The 13,985-nt window shown below is 42.7% G+C and overlaps 1 protein-coding gene and 1 long non-coding RNA gene across 2 annotated transcripts in view; one reads left to right on the forward strand and one right to left on the reverse strand.

The window, feature by feature from the left end:
- The window catches only part of MYSM1 (Myb like, SWIRM and MPN domains 1), a 922,196-nt gene that overhangs the window by 374,929 nt on the left and 533,282 nt on the right, over positions 1-13,985 (reverse strand). The window lies entirely within an intron of this gene.
- LOC126962855 (uncharacterized) overlaps positions 1-13,985 on the forward strand; it is an 84,194-nt gene that overhangs the window by 6,481 nt on the left and 63,728 nt on the right. The window lies entirely within an intron of this gene.

A 13,985-nucleotide genomic window follows, 5' to 3' on the forward strand; every position in this document is an offset into this window, starting at 1 on the left:
TCTTCCAGACACATTCCTTCAGCCTGAAATGGTTCCTGGCACGTGACAGGCACACAATCATTATTGGTGGAGTGAATGAGTGAATGAATTCACAAGAAACATACGGCACTCAGAAACCTCAGGACCTCAGCTTAAATTCTAGCTCCAGTGCTCACGTGTTGAATGAAACTGGCTAAGTTATTTAAGCCTCCTATGACTCATTTTTTCTATTTGTAAATGGGAATAAGGGTTGTTGTGATAATGAGCAAATTCTTGTTTAATGCTTATCAAAATGACTGCCAACTGGTAAGTGCTTCATGAAGAATAGCCATTAAAATAGTTATCACTAACAGATATCTACTGAACCCGACTGTGTGCCAGATAATGTGCTAGACACTGAGTCTACAAAATGAATAAAGTAAGATGTCTGCTTTCAATGAACTCCCAGCCTGGTTGGGAAGATAGATGTTAACAGAAATTAAAAGGCTATCTTACTAAGTAAGTGGGATATTGGGAACATGAGATGGGGCACCTAACCCAGGCTGGGCTAGATCAGTGAATTCACAAGAGAAATGGTACTGGGGATCATGAGAGCCAAATGGAAAATCAGCGTCAGAATCTTTAAGGCCTTCCCCAAACCCAACTCTAAATATTCCAACATGGCTAAGTGCTTTCCTTCCCTCATAAATCCCTTCCTCTAGCCATAGTGCTGATTATTCTTATTCTCTGAATTGCATAAGTGTATTATTTTACAATTTACAAAAAATTTCCACACACCGTGTGTCACTGGATTCTCCTAACTTCCCTATAAGTCATATAAAGCAGATAATTTAATATTTAATTCATGGGTGAAGAAGACGAGGCTCTGAGAAGTTGCAATGCTTCTAAATGATACTAACTAGATGTAACCCCTGGGGCTGACACTAATTCTATGCCCTTTCAGCTCCTACAGCCTGGACACTCATAACAAGCCAGGCGCCCACCAGCTCTGCACCTTTGCCACACTGTGCCTCCTACCTGGAATGCCATCCCTCATCCCTTGTATTTGTCTCAATCTTTCTCTTCTTTGAAGTCTCTGTTCTAACCTTAACTACCCCCCAGCCATCAAATCTCTCCTGTGTCCAGACAGCCTATAGGGGTCTCTTGAACTCCTAGAAGGCCCACTCTCTAGGCTGAAATAGGACACTGACATCCTATGGTGGCCTGTTTATGGTTCTTTTTCATGTGCCCATGTCTGCCTCCCTGACCTGACCGTGAGCCTTTGGAGGAAGAAACTGTGTCTTACTAATCTCTGTGGTTGGGATATAGTAGATGCTTAGTAAATTCCTGTTGATTAAATGAATGATATTGAGGTTGTTGGCCAATCTTCTGTTTAGGCTCTCGGAAACATACTTGTGAGAGAAGCAGACTAGCTTTTACTAAGCAGTTAGGCCCTGAGTGCAGAGATAAAAGGACCTGAGTGCATAGTGTCTGCATCAGGAAGCACCAAGTCTAATTAAGAAGCATCAAGTACATAGATAATAAGTGTACATATTGGAAAGTTTCAAATGGAGTACAAGGTACAAGGTGCAATTGGAGGACAAAGGCCGTGGGGGAGGAGGGAGTAGAAGGAGGGGATGAAAGCAACAAGGGGAAAGAAGGAAAGGTGAGGTCTGAAGAAAGTCTTATAGCGTGAGTAGAAATTGACCAGGAGGACAAAGGGTGGCATGGTGGAATATAGAAAGGGGCTCCATGGTCTAGAAGAGGAACAATAACAACAAGAATAAAATAGCCCAGAAAATGAGAGGACATGAAATCAATATAAAAGTTCCATGGGGGATTATTTAAATGCCATCCTGGAGTCCAAATAGACTCTGCCACCTGGATGGACAGATGGATGGAAGGATGGATGGATGGATGGATGGATGGATGGATGGATGGATGGGTATTATGAACATTCATGTAACAAGAGTAAAGAGGGTATAAAGAGGACACATAGGTAAAAGATGAGCTCCTGATTCCGAATATTAGAATTGTTGGTATTAATAGCTATGCTTTTGTGTTAAGAAAAACAATGTAAGTTCATTACTAAATAACCAGGAAATAAAGGTAAGTGATTTTTAAAGTTACTTTTAATCCCTCCAACCAGATATAACCACTGTTAACATATTTATGTTAGCCTTTCCACCCTTTCTTTAGTGTCTTTCTATCTTAATCATCTGTCTGTCCATCTAACTATACATTTGTATACATATCTATCTATGATCTTTTTATTCATCCACCCATTCATTTATCCATCTATACTTTTCCAAAACAAAAATAGGCTCATATGGTACTTTACATTTTGTAACCTAATTTTTCTAAATAATTTGTTATAAGAATCCAGTAATTTCTACCTATTTTTAAGTGAAATCTTAATAGCTACATAATATTCCATCCTATGAAAGTACTACAGTTGATTTAATCAATCCTTTCCCTCTTTTGCAGTTATCACAAGTGTTTTAGTGAACATTGGTGCTCTTCTTTTGGGCCAAAGTGACAGCAAAGAGGTTACCTTTCTCTAAAGTTTATGAGGCTCTGAGTTGACTGACCAAAACTTGAACTTGATATGGGGTCATATTAATCCTCTGACATAAATCAGTTGCCTCCTGACGTGACATCTCTATCTCCACTGTATCTTTCCCTGGAAATGTCAGACAGGGCAGAAGGTCCTCCCTGACAGAGCAGGTACATTAGTGCAACCATCAGCAATCAGATACTATCTTCTGCTGATGGGGTCTGATAGCACTAGCTCTCCCACATCTTCACAGAGCTGGTGATTCAGAGCTGTCAACTAACACAGCTGCAAGGAAATGCCAACGGTGGATTTACGGTGTGAGGCAGTAACTTTGTGACCCCCAGGTGGAAAAACAGATGCCTTTGAAATAAGCTAGTCAATGTGGCAAAATGGGAGAGGGAGGCACTTACCTTATAGTAAAAGAGAATACATCCTGCCACTTCCTTGAAACTTCAGATCTTCAATGGCTCCCTATTATTTACAGGAAAAGTCTTAAGCTTTTCAGTCCAGCAAAGAAATAATGAATGTAATGGAACGAGGACTGGCTGGAAAGCCAGAAGCTATAGATTCTAGCTGCTGTCTTGCTACCCACCAGCAGTGTGACCTGGGCAAGTCACCAGTTCTTGAGTTTATTTTCCTCCATCTGTAAAATGATCATACGTAGATAATGTCTGAGTGTTTTGATAAATGAGTCAGTAAAAAGTCATGCATCATTCAAAGTCATTTACTGAGGGATTTCATGTGCTGAGGGTGGAGTTGAGTGGGATAGACCAGTGCCTGACTAGGGAACTTGCACTCTAGGAAGTAGGAGTCAGAACATAAAATAATCGGTAGACTATCGAATAGTGATAAAGTACCGTGTTGAATGCAAAGTGATGGGGATGGTAGAGAGCAATGTAGTGCCCGGGTTGGGTTGGATGCTCAAGAGATGATGATCTAGCAGCTATGGTTGGAATGAGAAGCTAAACAAGCCACAGAGAATCTGGGGAGAAAGAATTCAGGCCGAGGGATAGCATGATAAGTCCCCACAGGCAAAGAGGTGAGCTTGGTGTTCAACTAACTAAATGCATATTTACTAAGTGTCCTTATCCTAGATTCCAGGGATTCAAGGACAAGAATACAAGAGTCTCTGCCCTCACTAAGCTTAGGGTGAAGTGAAGGAAGCAGATGATTAAACAAATAGACCTTTTGCAGTATAATGAGCACTGTGACGATCAGCAGAAATTTGGAATGCTTCTGGGAAAATGTGACGGGAGCTTTTACCTTAGTCCAGGAAGCTCAGGGAAGCCTTCCCTGAAGAGGTGCCCTGGGATCAAACAAAATCAATTTTTTTTCAAAGCCAGCGTGGGACTTGAGCTCTAATCTACTGATGGTCTATACCTGCCCGTGCACATTCTTTGGCCACAGCTGGGATTCTGCTGAACCCTAAGTGACTTTGCAGAAATTCTTTACTCATTTGGAGGAAGCCCAGGGCATTGCAAGGAAAATAGATGAGGTTCATTAAAGCATTAAAAAAAAATGTGTTGTCATGTTTATTATCACTTACCAGAGTAGCTCTCAAACTTGAGTACACATCACAGTCCCCTGGAAGTCTTATTGAAACACAGATTGATGGGCCTCATCCCCTGAGTTTCTGATTCAGGAAGTGTTAGTTCATTCCCATGCTGCTATGAAGAAATACCCAACACAGGGTAATTCACAAAGAAAAGATATTTGCTTGACTCATAGTTCCGCATGGCTGGGGAGGCCTCAGGAAACTTACAATCATGGTGGAAGGCAACTCTTCACAGGGTGGCAGGAGAGAAGATGAGTGCAAGCAGGGGAAATGCCAGACACTTATAAAACCATTAGATCTTGTGAGATTCACTCACTATCACGAGAACAGCATGGAGGAAACCATCCCCGTGATTCAATTACTCTACCTGGTCCCGCTCTTGACACATTGGGATTATGGAGATTACAATTCAAGGTGAGATTTGGGTGGGGACACAGAGCCAAACCATATCAGGAGGTCTGGGTAGGGCCTGAGAATTTGGTCAAGCAAGTTCTCAGGTGGTGTTGATGCTGTGAGTTGGGAAACCGCACTTTGAGAACCACTGACTTCGAGTGCTTGGCATTTGGGACATAGAGATGGTTGTCTAATCCTCCTTAAAGCTGGTGGAGGGGAACAGAGAGAACAGAGCTAGGGACTGGAGCTCCCAGGCCAGTTCACCTGAGGCCCTCTCCAGCCTGGTTTCTCCTTTAGAGATTTTATAGCCAGCAGACCCAAAGTACAACATCTAACCTTGCTTTGGCATTTGTGTTCTAATGTGTAAACAAACTTGAAATATTTCCTAATTTTCTGAGAAAAAAGTAGAGGGGTGTTTGCCAAGTACTGTGGTCTGAATGTTTGTGTCCCCCAAAATTCATATGTTGAATCCTGACCCCCATGGTAATGCTATTAGAACATGGAGCCCTCATGACTGGGATTAGTACCTTATAAAAGAGGGCCCAGAGAGCTAGCTAGCCCCTTCTACCATGTGAGGACACAGCTAGAAGGCTCTATGTATGAATAAGAAAATAGGCTTTCGCCAGACATCAAATCTGCTGGCACCTTGATCCTAGACTTCCCAGCATCCAGAACCATGAGAAATAAATTTAGTCTCTGGTGTTTGTTACAGCAACCCGGATGGACTAAGACTCCAAGCCAAATAACAAGCTCCAAATGCACATTCTCAGCTTGTCCTCTTGGGTAGTTTTCTCTCAGTTATTTTTTTCTCAGTCAGGGAGCTGCCAAAGTCCATATTGATCCCCTACTGGGTCACACTCCTCAAATACCACTCTAATGGCCTCTGGACTCTGATGACATCAGGATAAACCCACACAGGTATCTTGTAGTGAACAAAGCCCCAGCCTTGCAATCGCATAATTCTCAGTCTGAATTTCAGGACAACCACGTAGCAAGGAGCCTTTGTGGGAGCTACTTGAAGGCTCTTTGAGCCTTAGAATAGTGCAGGGAGGGGCAGCAATAGCTCCACAGGGTTGTTGGGATAATTACAGAAGACTATGAATGTCATATCTTTGGGTATAGTAGGTGCTCAGTAGGTTAGGGATGCTTACAATAGTCTGTCATTTAAAGTGGTCCTGGACATAGAATTGCTAGCTCCAGGCCCATCACCTTCTCCCATATTGCCCCAGGCCTCAAGGGTCCACAATGGGTGATGGCGGGGTTATCCTGCCGTGCCTACTAAGCTTTCTTCCAGGACACAATTGCAGGCCCTTGAAATCTTTTGCCTGGATTATTGCAACAACTTCCAAAGGGACTCATCTGTCTCCAGGACACCCCTCCATCCTCCTCTGCATCATCACCAGGGGAACCTTGGTAAAGCAAAGCCATGATCATGCTTATCACCTGGTGGAAATCCTTCAAAGACTCTCCACTCACCAGAGCAGGCACCACATCCTTACAGTCTATAAAAGGCAGGAGGAAACAGAAATGAGTGCCGGGTCCATAGGTAGGCAATGGGGAGCAGTGGGGATTGCAGTGAAATGGAGTTTAGCTGTTTAAAGGCACCCAAACTCAGAATTCTGTAAAATCGTCTATGGGCCAAATAAAGTTTGTCTTGAGATTCTGTGCCTGGCCTTGACTACCAGTGTGTGAGAGCTGGCCTGGCAAATGAGGCACAAGCTCCTTAGCCAGGCTAACCAGGTTCAGCCTCCTTCTTGCCGTGCTCCACCTCACTTAAAATTCATATAGCTACCAAACTGTCTGCAGTACCTCCACACCTGCCATGCTGGTCCTCAGCCATGTCCTTTGATCAAGTCTGGAAAGCCCTTCCCTTGCTCTTCACTTGGTGAATGAAGAAGTCCTGCTCATCCCTCTAAAACTCAGTTCAGGCAACACCTCCTCCAGGAAGCATTGTTTCGCACTCATTCCCAGTTTTTCCATATGGATATGTATGTTTTCCTGGTGTCCCAACAGTATCTGTTGCCTTTCTTCATCATTACAATTATTAAGTGGTAATGGCAATATAATTATCTTTTTTTGCCTCTGTCTCCCCTGCTAAGGTGTAAGTACCTAATATCAGGGACCAAGTGTTAATGATCTTTGTGTCTAGCAATAATGAGGTGTTCAATCATTGTTAAATGGATGAATGCAGAGGCAAGTGCCCCTCCCCTCCCCTGCTCCTCTACTCTCCCATGAGGTAGGGAGCAATCTGAACAGTGACCGGCACGACAGCCACTTGGGAGAGGCATAAGAGTGGTCACCTCTCTCTCCCTTTCCACCACGGGAATGTATAGAAGACAGTACAAGCAACAAAGAACTGAGGAGCAAGAATGCCCTTGAGTTCCTCTCTCAGCTATTACAAACTCTCCCCTATTGATGGTTCAAATTTCCAAGAGAGAATCTGATCATCCAGTGAAATCACCCAGGCCCCAGTGGGACAGTGGCCCACACAAGCTCTCCCCAGCTGCCTGCCAGACTTCCACTGGCTGCTTGTAGGCAGACACCCTTCTTTGCTCCGATGAGGACAGGTTCGTCTGCCAGAAAACATGGCACCTTCTGTGGACAGAAACTCTTAGTCGGTTTGGGCTGCTATAACAAAATATCATAAACGAGGTGGCTTATAAACAACAAATATTGATTTCTCTCAGTTTCAGAAGCTGGGAAACCTAAAATCAAGGTGCTGGCAGTTTCAGTGTCTCGTGAGAGTCCTTTCCTCAAAGATGGCACTTTCTATATATCCTCACATGGCAGAAGAGGCAAAGATGGTCCCTTGGTCCTTTTTTTAAATATAAAGGTACTAATCCCATTTATGAAGACTCTGCCCTTGTGACCTAATCACTTCTAAAAGACCCCATCTGCTAGTACCATCACATTGGGGAATAGGAGTTCAACGTATGAATTTTAACCAGAGGAGGACACAAACATTTAGATCATCATAATCTCTCGCAAAGTCTTTGACTGGCAAGGGTTACGTAGCCTGGGTGGTGTAGGACTTAGGACCAAGATTAGGTAAGCTGAGTGAGGGGCCTGGGGTGCAAAGTTTAAGGAGGGGTCCTCTTAGGGTCATGTAGGTACCTCATTTGCCTAACCCTAATTTCACCCTTAACGGCTGATTTCATGCATGACTTGAAGGCAGTCACTGTCTCTCTGACCATTAGTTTCTTAACCTGTAAAATGAAGGGGTCAGAAGACTGTAAGGCCTGTTAGGTTCTCTGGCTCTGAAACTGCTGCATAGTTCCATAGCTCCTGAGACACAGCTCACCCTCTCCGTCCGTCCTACCCACTGGACTTTACCCCTTTGTCCTAGGGGGGCTGCTCATCTGGGTAGTTAGCTTCCCCAGCCATGCCTGGCTTCATTGTCAAGGGCTCAGTTCACAAGCCACTTAGCAAAGGCAGTCATGAAAGAACAACATAGCGTCTGTTCCAGGCCTTCGTGGAGGATGTGCTCACATTCCTCACCTCAAAGCAAAATTGATCTGCCTTGACCTGGGGCCGCACCAGAGAGAAGGAACTGTTGGGGGCTGGGGTGCCATTCGGTGCTCAGATGAGGTCAGTCACCACATGGTCCTCAGTAGCCTTGAGGAATGAGAGGTATTTGACTCCCCTATTAATCACTTGGAAGAGTCATGAATATCTTGGTTCAAAGTGACAGTTTGCATCTTAACAGGAAAGGGGCCTAAGTTCTGACTCCCACTTAGAAAAAGTTCATGTAGCTTTGTTCCTCCAAGATAGAAACAGAGGACCATAGAGATGGGGAAGGGAAGAAACTGAGGAGTGAGAAGGCGAGAGGGTGTTGTTTATCCAGTTCAATCTTAGATCCCACACTTGAGCCCAAGCTCAAAGGGTTCTGTCAGTCATCCTGAATACGGAGACTTCTCCAAGGGGAGCTCTTTTCATTGTTGGGTGACAAAAATTATTAGAAATATTTTATTTTTTATGTATTATATCTATAAAAATTTATATAAATACAGATGTGATATATAATATAAATATATTAGTCAGTGTGAATGAGGAACAGGTCAATTTCTCCTCCAAATAGTTGCCCTTAAAATCTTCGAAGACATTATCATATTCCTCCTGAATTTCTTATTCCCCATACGAAAAAAAAAAAAAAAAAAAAAAAAAAAAACCCTGGTTTTTTTTCAGCTCATTCTCTCTCTCTCATTTTTTTTTCTTTTTTTTTTGAGACAGAGTCGGCCAGGCACGGTGGCTGACGCCTGTAATCTGTAATCCCAGCACTTTGGGAGGCCAAGGTGGTAAGATCACAAGGTCAGGAGTTTGAGACCAGCCTGGCCAACATGGTGAAACCCTGTCTCTACCAAAAAAATACAAAAATTAGCCGGGTGTGGTGGTGTGCACCTGTAATCCCAGCTACTCAGGAGGCTGAGGTAGGAGAATTGCTTGAATCTAAGAGGTGGAGGTTGCAGTGAGCTGAGATTGTGCCACTGCATTCCAGCCTGGGCAATAGAGTAAGACTGTCTCAAAAAAAAAAAAAAAAAAAAAAAAAAAAAGACTTGTAATATAAGGATGGGGCCAGATATGGTGTCTCACGCCTGTAATCTCAGCACTTTGGGAGGCCAAGGTGAGAAGCTCAGTTAAGGCTAGGAGTTTGAGACCAGCTTGGCCAACCTGGTGAAACCCTGTCTCTACTAAAAATACAAAAATTAGCTGGGTGTGGTGGTGCACGCCTGTAATCCCAGCTACTCGGGAGGCTGAAGCACGAGAATTGCTTGAACCCAGAGGCAGAGGTTGCAGTGAGCCGAGATCACACCACTGCACTGCAGCCTGGGTGACCGAGGGAGACAAGTCTTCCAGGCAATCCCAACCCCTCTGCTTCACCTGGTCCCTTCTTCTGGAATCACAGCTTATCAGTGACCTTCATCTGGTGTTGTTCCAGAACTACACATGGCTATGCAAGCGTGGAGAGCAGAGCAATCATCTCAGCCTGCAGATGCCACTGGGCGATGACAGAACCAGAACAGACTCCCATTCTGCTGATCCCCAGGCACCTGGGGATGATGGAGAAAACACCAATAAGCCAGCAGGACAAGCGACTAGCCTTCCCAACATGCAAACACTGCGTGTGAAATTTACCATGTTTGTATCATCATTCAGGGATCACAGACCATGCATCGGAACACCACCAATACATCCATAGATGCAGAAGCATTGACCAAATGGATGTACTATTCCCTGACTCGAACCAATGAAAATTACATGGCCAATCTTTTAAAAAGCAAGTAGTGGGCCAGGCATGGCAGCTTATGCCTGTAATCCTGGCACTTTGGGATGCCGAGGCAGGCGGATCACGAGGTCAGGAGTTCAAGACCAGCCTGGCCAACATGGTGAAACCCCATCTCAACTAAAAATGCAAAAATTAGCCAGGTGTAGTGGTGGGTGCCTGTAATCCTAGCTACTCAGGAGGCTGAGGCAGGAGAATTGCTTGAACCTGAGAGGCAGAGCTTGCAGTGAGCCAATATTGCACCATTGCATTCCAGCCTGGGTGACAAGAGCAAGACTCCATCTCAAAAAAGAAAAAAAGCAAGTAGTTAGTAGTGTAGGGGGAAAGTCCTGGATAAGAACTCATGCCTCTTTGATTTACACCTCTGTTGCCTAAACTGTCTTCCTTTTCTTGATGACTAATACATATGTTAGCTGCTCAGCTTTTCTTTATACTACACTTTTGGGAGATGCACACTCTTCCCTGACTCGCCTTAGCCTAAAGTTCTGGAATAATTATCCCTTCATTTCATTTGATACCAGATTTTGCATACTTCTTTTAGTGATCCGATGATTCTCTCTTTAAGATACATATTAGTTCCATAAATATTACACAATATTGCTAGTGAAATGGAAAAAGACTGTTCTTAACTTGTCTCAATAGTTTCAGCTCTCAAACTATTTATTTGACATCTCCTGAACTTTTACCCCAAACCTATATCTGAAGTTTATATCCAAAATTGTCAGCTACCCCTATCCAATGGAACCTCTCCCTTGGATATCACATAGGTACCTGACTTTCATCATTTCCCTTCCCCCATCCATTCCTTGAATAATTTACCACAATCAATGGTCTTACAACCATTGCTGATCATAGCACTGGACAGATGAAGGAGAAAATTCACATTCCTTGAGCATCTACCATGAAGGTTAACAACCCTGCAGTGAAAATACCATCCTTAGGTTACAAATAAGAGAATAGGGGCACATTCTCTCATGCCCCACATCTAATTCTCCAACAAATGCAGTGGGAACTCATACAACTCAATGGCAAAAATACAAATAACCTGATTCAAAAACAAACAAAAACCTAATAGAGATTTTCCAAAGAAGACCTACAGATGTACAACAGGTGTATAAAGCTGCTCAACGTAACTAATTATAAGGGAAATACAAATCAAAGCCGCACTGGGATATTACCTGGAATTTGTTAGGATGGCTATTATAAAAAAAGACAAGAGTTAACAAGTGTTATTGGCAAGATTGTGGAGAAAAGGGAACCCTTGTATATTGTAGATGGGAATGCAAATTGATACAGCCACTATAGAAAAGAGTATACAGGTTCCTCAAAAAATTAAAAATGGAATTAGCATATGATGCAGCCATCCCATTCTAGGTATATATCTGAAGGAAATAAATCTCAAAGAGGTATCTGCACTTCCACATTCATTCCAGCATTATTCACAAGAGCCAAGATATGGAAACAACCTAAATGTCTGTCAATAGATGATGGATAAAAAAATACGCTATACAAATTTATACAGTGCAATGTTACTAAACCATAAAAAGAAGGAAATCCTGCTACTTGTGACAACATGGATAAATGTTGAGGATAATATGCTAAGTGAAATGAATCAGACACATAAAGACAAGTATATATTCTCACTTATATGTGGAATCTTAAAAATTGACCTCTTAGACATAGAGAGAAGAATGATTGCTCTCACTGAGCGGGGTGAGAGAAATCAGGAAACACTGGTCAAAAGGTACAAACTTTTAGTTAGAAGATGAATATGTTCTGGGGATCTCATGTACACCATAGTGACTACAGTTGATGATACTGCATTGCATACTTGAAATTTGTTAAGAGGATAGACCCGAAGTATTCTCACCACACATACATACACAAACAGTAACTACATGAAGTGATGGATATGTTAATTAACTTAATTGTAATAATCATTTCATGATATATATTAGTACATACATCAAATCATCACTGTGTACACCTTAGATTTATACAATTTTTATTTGTCAAACATACCTCAATAGAACTGGGGGAAAATACATACAGAAAACCAAATGCAATGAGCTCCACTTTCCAAGTGCATCTAGAATTTCTGTGCATCTTCCACATTTCCAGCATAGCCACCTCGGTTCTGGCACCATCACCTCTTGCTGCAGTCACTGCAATCACTCCCCCACAGCTCTGTCTGCTCCCATCATTGTTCCTCTAAAAGCTCAACTTTGCAGAGCCCTAGAGAGAAGTTTCCAGGGGATTTAAATCAACTCTGAATTGGATTTCCATCTTATTTAAAGCAATGTCCTTTCCACCAGCCTCAAGGCCCTACATGATCTGCCTCTAGTTGTCTTGGAGATCATCTCCAATCGCTCCTTCTCCCGACTCTTGGCGCTGCCTCAGACTCTCCAAGGAACTCTTGCCTAAGGGCACTGGCACTTGCTTCTCTTCTTCACCTGGAACACACGTCCCTCAGACAGTCACATGGTTTGTTCCCTCATTTCATTCCCCTGCTCAAATGGGATGGTATTAGAGAGGTCTCCCCTGACCACACTCTACATAAATTGTCTGTCCTCCCCTCTCCTTCCATCCTCATCTCCCCACTTAATTTTCTTTCATGACACATCAACAGTTGATATATGTAGTACATTTTTGTTTGTTGTTCAGCTCCCCTCATCAGAATGCAAACCTCATAAGCTTATAGTCTAGTGAAAATATCTGTTTCATGTGACAGCCAGTAGGTGCTCAATAAATAGTCAACGAAGGAATGAATAGAAGGCAACTGGAAAAGAAGGGAGTATCCAAAATAGTATGGGATTCAGAGGCCATTTCCAATAACAATTATTGGAGGGATGGAAATTAGACTTGGAAGGCAGCACTAATTTGTAGAACAAGGAAGGGAGTCATGAGGACTGACTTCAACTGCTTGAAGAGCTGACATACGGAGTAGGAGCAGACTCACTCTGCATTTTTCATAAAGTAAAACTCCTAAGTAGTTTTCCAGGCCAACAAAGTGGGTGTGGCAGGCATTCAAGACACAGAGAATCATATGAGCCCTGTGTCGAGGCTGTGATTTGGAAAGACATGGCTTGTATGTTAAATACCAAATTAGTCATATGCAGCTGGAGGGGAGTGGTGGTCCATGAGGTCAGAAAGATAAACTGGATGGGCTTTTATTGCATTCATTTATTAATTCATGAGAGCATCATATGCTCTACATTTAATTAGCACATATTATCTCCCAGGCTCTGTGCTAGGTCCTGGGAATACAAAGCCTGTAATTTAGAAATCCTGTCATTGAAAGATGAGAATGAACGTTTTTCAAGGCTTTAAAGGTCCCTATAGATAATAGGTACTAAAAAAACAAAAAACAAAAAACAAAACAAACAAACAAAAAAAACTGGATGTCTGAATGCAGGTGTCTGAGTCCATTTGAGCTACTGTAACAAAATACCTTAGACTAGGTAATTTATAAACAATAGAAATTCATTACTCACAGTTCTAGCAAAAGGAAAGTCCCAGATCATGGACTTTATAAAGGTGTCAGCGATTCAATGTCTGGTGAGAGTTCTCTACTTCATAGATTCATAGAGAGCTTCATAGAGCTCTCTACTTCATAGATTGCACCCTCTGACTGGGTCATCACATGGCGGTGGAAAACAACCCTCTTTTTATGAGGCCATTAATCCCATTTATGAGGGCAGAGTCATCATGACCCATCACTTCCCAAAGGCCCTGCATCTTAATACTATCACCTTAGGAGTTAGGTTTCAACCTATAAATTTTTGGGGTGGAGGGCACACCGACATTCGAACTATAGCAGGAGGCTTGGTTTTTCTAGTTAATAATCATATGAATCCTATGAGGTAAATATAATTATGCCTGTTTCAGAGGTAAGAAAACTTAAGATTTAGTGTCCCGACTTCATATAACTCATAAGATTCTGGGCCGTGCTATAAATCTAGCTCTGTCTCACATCAAAGTTTTTGGGTTTTTCCTTGCCCCACTATGTCCTCTTGTCTCCTCAAAACAGCTCAAACTCTTAGAAATGACTTCCTAGACCAGAGAGGTAAAAAAAAAAAAAAGGAGGGATGGACCCGCTCTACTCATACAGGAAGGTTTTGAGTGAGGGCCTTCAAGGATGAGTCTTTTTAATCTCCCTGGCCCAGTAGTTACCAGAATTGCCTTGCTATCAATCCCTGGGGAGCAATAGGCATTGTTAAGTGTGCCAACCTTGAGTTGCA

The sequence above is a fragment of the Macaca thibetana genome, chromosome 1 (assembly GCF_024542745.1).
Source record: "Macaca thibetana thibetana isolate TM-01 chromosome 1, ASM2454274v1, whole genome shotgun sequence".
In the NCBI taxonomy this organism is placed as follows: Eukaryota; Metazoa; Chordata; class Mammalia; order Primates; family Cercopithecidae; genus Macaca; species Macaca thibetana.